Genomic DNA, 6,467 nt, shown 5'->3' with positions numbered 1-6,467 from the left:
CAGTCTTTACAAGTCCTGTTCTACAAATGTGAATGTACTGTATGTACATGTATAATTTGACTGCAGTTGAATCTTCCCGGGCAGCGTCAAGTTCGACTGCAAACGAGTCATGTTTTACAGTGTACATGTACATATTTGTACATACTCCCGTTGCAACAAAATTCCCTGGACCATTTTTCTTTCATCAAAATTTTGTTACATGTACAGGTTGTATGGCGGAATGGTGAAGCACTGTATACACAGACCTACATGTACATAGATGAATAGATGATAGTTTTGAGACGTGCATTTTCACTTTGTTATAACGAGAATTTCTCTATAACCGAGTCTGTTATACTGGGAGTGCACTGTAGTGTTTTAATGTGTTACACTTGGTTCTTTTCGTAATACATGTACATTGTACATGTACATGTACATCCCTACATTTGTACATATGTACACATGTATTCAAGAATTTGAGTAAAATATTACAAGTTCAACATTAAAATTTAGATTGAAATCGGATGAAAAATAAGTTACGACATTTTGAAATTTCTCTAATTTTTGAGGAAACAGTTCTTGAACGGTCAATGTTATCCCCAAAGTGAACATGTCATCCCCTCACAACTTGCCATTAGTTTGTACATAAAATTTTGAAATTTCCCATTTTTCATTCAAACGCAATTATGCCCGAGGCTCAAATCCTGATGTATAGATTATCTAACTGATTACTATTTTGAAGTTATTAAACCAGGAATAACATCATGTTTCAGACTTAAATGACAGAAACAATGAATTTTCATCATTTTTGTACATGATCAATGGAAAATTGTGAGGTTATGACTATGACATGGTCAGCTCACTCATTTGCATATTCATATCACCTGTACAAGAACTGTTTTGCAGAATTTAGCAAAATTTCATTACTTTCTTATTTTTCGTCCTATTTCAGTCAAATTTTTACCATTGATTCAGCCTAACTTATTTCTGGACTGGATTTCCCCTTTTAACAGAATGACCACCTCCACTGAATGATAATCATGCAGTGACTCACACTCACACACACACACACACACACACACTCAACTGTCAGACCAACAGTCTCCCATGGGCTACTCCCTCTACTCCTACGAAGCAAGTCTTCATACAAACGCAAGGAATATTTGCAGTTCAGATATTTTAAACACACTGGAAATGCTTTATTACGCACTGATACAACAAGAGCAGTCCCTTAGATGTATTAGGGCATAATATGACAACCACAAGGGCACTGCACTCAAGCATAGAGTCTGGGAAAGTGACTGGTACTGTTATTAAAGTTGTTTCCAGGGAGGAATGTCTGAAAAGTTTAAAGAGATGGTATTGTTGAATGCATTGATGAAGTTGACACCATTGCATATCTGTGAAGATCCTGCCCCCAACAGCTTTCATCCTGGTGTGAACCAACTGACGGCAGACACAGATGACAAGGCAGAGAACACTGGTCACAGTGATTGATTGGTGATTCAGGACAAGGGGTGACCCATGAAGTGACCACAGAGGTGAAGAATACAGAATCTGCTGAGATGAAGCAAACACCAGCACCCAGGTCCAGTCCTCAGGGTAAAAGTGCAATAACCTTTGGGGTGCCTGAGGAGACAGTCTACTTGGACCTGGCACGCATCTTTCTCCTCTTGCGCTTCAGGCTGTGAATGAATCAAAATAAACCTTCTGTCAAAACTCAGAAACACACTCTTATAAAATTCATGTCTCTATCATGACTGGACATTATGAAAGACAAAATAAAAATTCATGCAGAAAATTGAAAAAAAAAAATAACCAAAACACACAAACATAGCACAACCATATGCTGGAAAACACTGTGCAGGAAAAACAGAACTCATGCTAAACATGTGTGCTTTATCTGGACAGATAAACAGGCTGAACAGTTGCTTGATTTTCAAGACAAGTATGTATGCATGTTTGTTGGAGAATTTACATTTCCCAAAAACTTATTATCAGCACCTGTAAATTTGTAGTAAACTAGTATCTAACGTGTCACTACTTTCTTTCACACTTGCCTCCTGTATATGCGTAACACTGTAGGGACCTACAATGTACATGCTTGTAAGTATTCTTCACTGGGAAATGCAATTTTAGTGACAGCAGCCATGCCAGCTTGTTACTATTACAGGTACTGTTTACCTTTAGGAGCAGTGATTTAAGAAATGTTCAAGATATCACTTTTGATGGATACGTGTAGGTCAGTTGTTTCACAAAACATCCTACCATATAAAAATTTTTGCGATAAAGCCTATACCAAGATGTCACTATTTTTCTCATCAAATTATAACTGTAGACAATTTAGTCTGGAAACATTTTTATTGTAAGTATTGTTCACACTTTGTATAATTAACAATACTTAACATTGATTACACTGGTTCAAATTTTTACATTGGTTGTTCTTATCCCTCAGGCAAATTTTAGGACTATTTTGAAGCACTTATGCTGGGTTTTGTTTCATCTGCAAATGGTAAATTATGCCTTTAAGACTGGCAATGAAACTTGACAGCTGACTGCCATGTATGAAAATAGCTAAAACAAGGACATCCATGATGAACAGTAACATGAAAAAAAAAATGCACTCTTGATGCAGAATGTCTTATTTCAGGTATAAAAGCCTCATTTTTACAAGCTATACTTTTAAGGTAATCAAACTTACCGTCGCATGCGTTTCTTGCGCCACTGCATTGTTCACATCCAGAACAGCACATGAGAGAGTAAGAGAGACAGAAAAAATGAGACATTTGAAAATTGATGATGAAATGCAACACTGACCAAAAAAAAAAAATGCAGTAAAATGTAAATGACCGAATACTGGGGTTTTTACCCTAGATACGGAACGTATGTATAGTTTAAATGGGTGCTAGTGTACTTTCGTACCTCTTTGTCAAATGATCTCCAAACAAGCACAAACTCACCCTAGTTATTCAGTAACTTAACATAATTTTTTTTTTTTTTTTAATGAACTTAAAAATTGTATCTGAGCCTCCAAGGTCAAATAGAAGCCAAGTTTACCACTATCACAAATGTCAGAAAATCTTGATCACTTGAAATGCTGCTCTGTACACAAGCAATCAGCACAATACGAATACATTCAGCACATGCAGTAAGGGACAATCATTTGATCTGAATGTAGTGATCAAGTGGCTTTTTCTATGTCTTAGAAAAGCTAAACTTTGTTTTTCCCTTTTTCACGGCCAAGTCTTGCGGTAGCAGTTGTAAATATCATTTTGTAGCATCTAGATACAAAGCGGTTGAGAAAGTGCGTGTGTGTGTGTGCAGCCCCTTACATGTACCTTTCTCTTTTTTTTTCTCCATCTTTTCTCCTGTTTCAGATATTTTTAACTTTCCTTGCCCCCCCCCCCCCAAAAAAAAAATAAATAAAAATTATGGGTTTCCTCTTGTCTTTCTTAATTTCCTATTCAATCTTATTTTTTGCCCAACTGTTGTTTCCTTCATAGATTATCTTTCCCTCCATCTACTTGTCCTTTCTTTCCTCTCCAAAATCTTCTTTATTTCGTTGAGGTTGGCCTAATAAACCTTTTATCAAGTTCATTTACAACCTGTATAATTTTTGTCTTTGCATCATCATCTTAGCATTCATCTATGCTTTTATCAAGTTTTGTTTCATCTCTTATTCTATTTTTCTACCCAGCAGGCCTACTTTTTTGGTATTCAATCTTTATTTTTTCTTTGCTTTCCCAAACACATCCACCTCTCTCTTGCTTTCCTTTATGCCACAAGTTTTTCTTTATTTCCCTCCATTACCTTTCGTTTTTATTCAAAGAATCAAAGTGTACTTTCTACTAATGTAAACCATTTGCTTCATTTTTTTCCAAATCCAAGTTTAACATTTTAGTATTTTTTCATTCATTTCCTTTCCTACTTTCACTAGTGTCTATCCTTTCTCTCTATATTCTTTCACAATTGTCTTGTAACCACATTTTTCACAATCTTCTTTCATTTACACACACACATGCACACACACACGTGTGTTCACACACAACATGAACAACCCCAAACCTCAACTAGGATTTCTAATCACTACCACAAGACTTGGTAAAAGGTGAGGGAAAGGCAGACAAAAACAAAACAATAACAGGTTTGTCTTTTTAAAGATAACACAGACATGAAAGAAGAACTTAAAGGCATAGTTCACCATTTGCAGATGAAAGCATTAGTGCTTTAAAATAGTTCTAAAATGTGAGTTAGGGATAGAAACAACCACTGTCAAAATTTGAATCCGTATAATCGATGTTAAGTGTTGTTAAATACACAAAATGTGAACAATAGTTATAATAAAAATGTTTCCAGACTAAACCGTATACAGTTATGGTTTACTGAGAAAAACCCTGATATCTCCTTATATTTTAGGTTTTATTGCAAATATTTAATATGGTAGGATGTTTTATGATACAACAGACCTACACATATGCATCAAATGTGATATCTTGAACATTTTTGAAATCACTGCTCCCAAAGGTAAACTGGACCTTTAATGTGATCCTTTCATATATGAGATCACTACATTCAGATCAATCGCAGCACTCGCTGCTGTGCCGTGAACATGTTTTGTAAAGTTATACCGTGTGCTGCCTGCTAAATGTGCTGAGCAACACAGTTAGCGCAGAGTGTAGTGGCTGCGATTGACATATTTAGACAAAATGATGGGTCAAAACGGTGAAAATTCTATTTCACTGGACTTGGATCTCACTCGCATTTAAATACTGTGTTGGCTGTTGGATATTCAGAGTGAAGTTGTGCATGTTTGAAAATTAATTGACCAACACCGAACACTGTCTAGAAACAAATTAAAGCAGGTGCAAAAGTACACTAGCACCAAAGCAAGCCATTTGCTGGTAAAATAGGACACTTTTAGACACGTTTAATTCTGTTGCGTCTTTTTTTCATCGATGGCTCTACAGACACCACTCTGTTGACTCAGGCCCAGGGCGCTCCCACAAAACTGCGTGAAGGATCTTATGGCAATTGTGCACTTTACAGCCCTATATCATCGGTACCTCATTTGCCGTATGCCAAGGTGATTTCCCATGAACCACCACGCACTGAGCAGCTGGCGAGCTTCTCTTGCTGTATGGAACGCCGTTTGACAAGTGATAAGGTCACTAATAGTAAAAGGCGCCTCACTCCACTGCGCTTCTGCGGAGCAGGCACATCGAACACTGCGATCACGATTTCACGTGTCTTTGCTCTACGTTGCAGGATTATTGAGCTTTTTTTGTATACCATGTTACATCGCAGAAAATTGCCATGACCATGGTGCCAAGTGTGAGAAAGTTGGCAGTAGTCTGCGATACAATAAATTCCATATTTGAACATCCTAGCTTGCGCCAGCCCGCCAAAACAGTTACATGAATATTTTTATGCCTCCTTCATGCATCCCAATCCGCGACCCCATCACATATCGCGCAAACTGAACCAACCAGCATCCCAATCCACGACCCCATTACATATCGCGCAAACTGAACCAACCACGCAGGCGAGGCTTGTGTGTGTGTGTGTGTGTGTCCATGTAGTGGCTGACAGTAGCTATACACACTTCACACGGAGTCTTGTTGGGCTCGTTAAACGGTAACTGTGTAGACGAAATAAACACGAACAGACTGACATATTGCCTTATCGGGATAAGATTTGGGGTTTTTTTAAAAATTATTCTTTCACACATGCTCAATCACGCCGCGCCGGGCGGCAGGGAAAGGCGTTAGAGCAACCATGTGGCGTACTGTACTGTGCTTTCATCACGCACACACACGTCGACACATTCACACGCACTGCATCCCAACGCAAAATCTCACACACAGTACAGTGCTGGCAGGCACGCTGTTGAACCCGCAGTGCCTAATAGGTACTCGAATTCGCACGCACACTGCTCGATTAGAGTAAAATCTCGCACCGATAATAGGGTCGTAATTTCAAAAGTGCACAATTGCCAATCTTGTAATCATGATAATTATGACAACTTTGTAAGTAAATTAAAATAGATCATCTAGATTTATGTCTAAAGATCTATTCATGACATCGCAGAGAAGCTGAAAGATGTGAGAATAACCATGATCACTGGGCCCCTGGGCCCCGTCACAAATGGTCACTCATGTCGTGCTACACTACAGCATTCGCTTTTATGAACACATCCTCATCACACACACAATTCAGCGACATCCCAAAAAGTACACCAGAAAGCATAATTTCCTTCTTTGAAATAGTTTCCTCACCTTGTCCCTCATACTATCTTCCTTTTAAAATGAGAAGTCGTCAAATGTCAAGGAATGATTGCCTTTCAAAATGAGCGATTTTGACAGATTTTAGCAGTGAGCTGCCACGGGCGTCAGACACCACAAGCAGCCACCTTGAAAAGACTGATCGATCGTTGGCGAGATAGATAAGTTATCTACACTAGATATTTATAATTAAGAAGCAAATTTTCA

The 6,467-nt window shown here is 38.1% G+C and overlaps 1 long non-coding RNA gene across 1 annotated transcript; it reads right to left on the bottom strand.

Annotated features, from left to right (window-relative positions):
• Positions 1-1,148: 1,148 nt before the first annotated feature.
• On the bottom strand, positions 1,149-6,415 carry LOC140245325 (uncharacterized). The gene is made up of 3 exons (XR_011902323.1): positions 6,255-6,415; positions 2,681-2,703; positions 1,149-1,664 (listed from the first exon to the last, which is right to left on the bottom strand). It is a non-coding gene; the product is annotated as an uncharacterized lncRNA (long non-coding RNA).
• Positions 6,416-6,467: the final 52 nt, after the last annotated feature.

Source organism: Diadema setosum, chromosome 22, assembly GCF_964275005.1.
Source record: "Diadema setosum chromosome 22, eeDiaSeto1, whole genome shotgun sequence".
Classification (NCBI taxonomy): Eukaryota; Metazoa; Echinodermata; class Echinoidea; order Diadematoida; family Diadematidae; genus Diadema; species Diadema setosum.
This window is presented reverse-complemented; position numbering and strand designations above follow the sequence as displayed.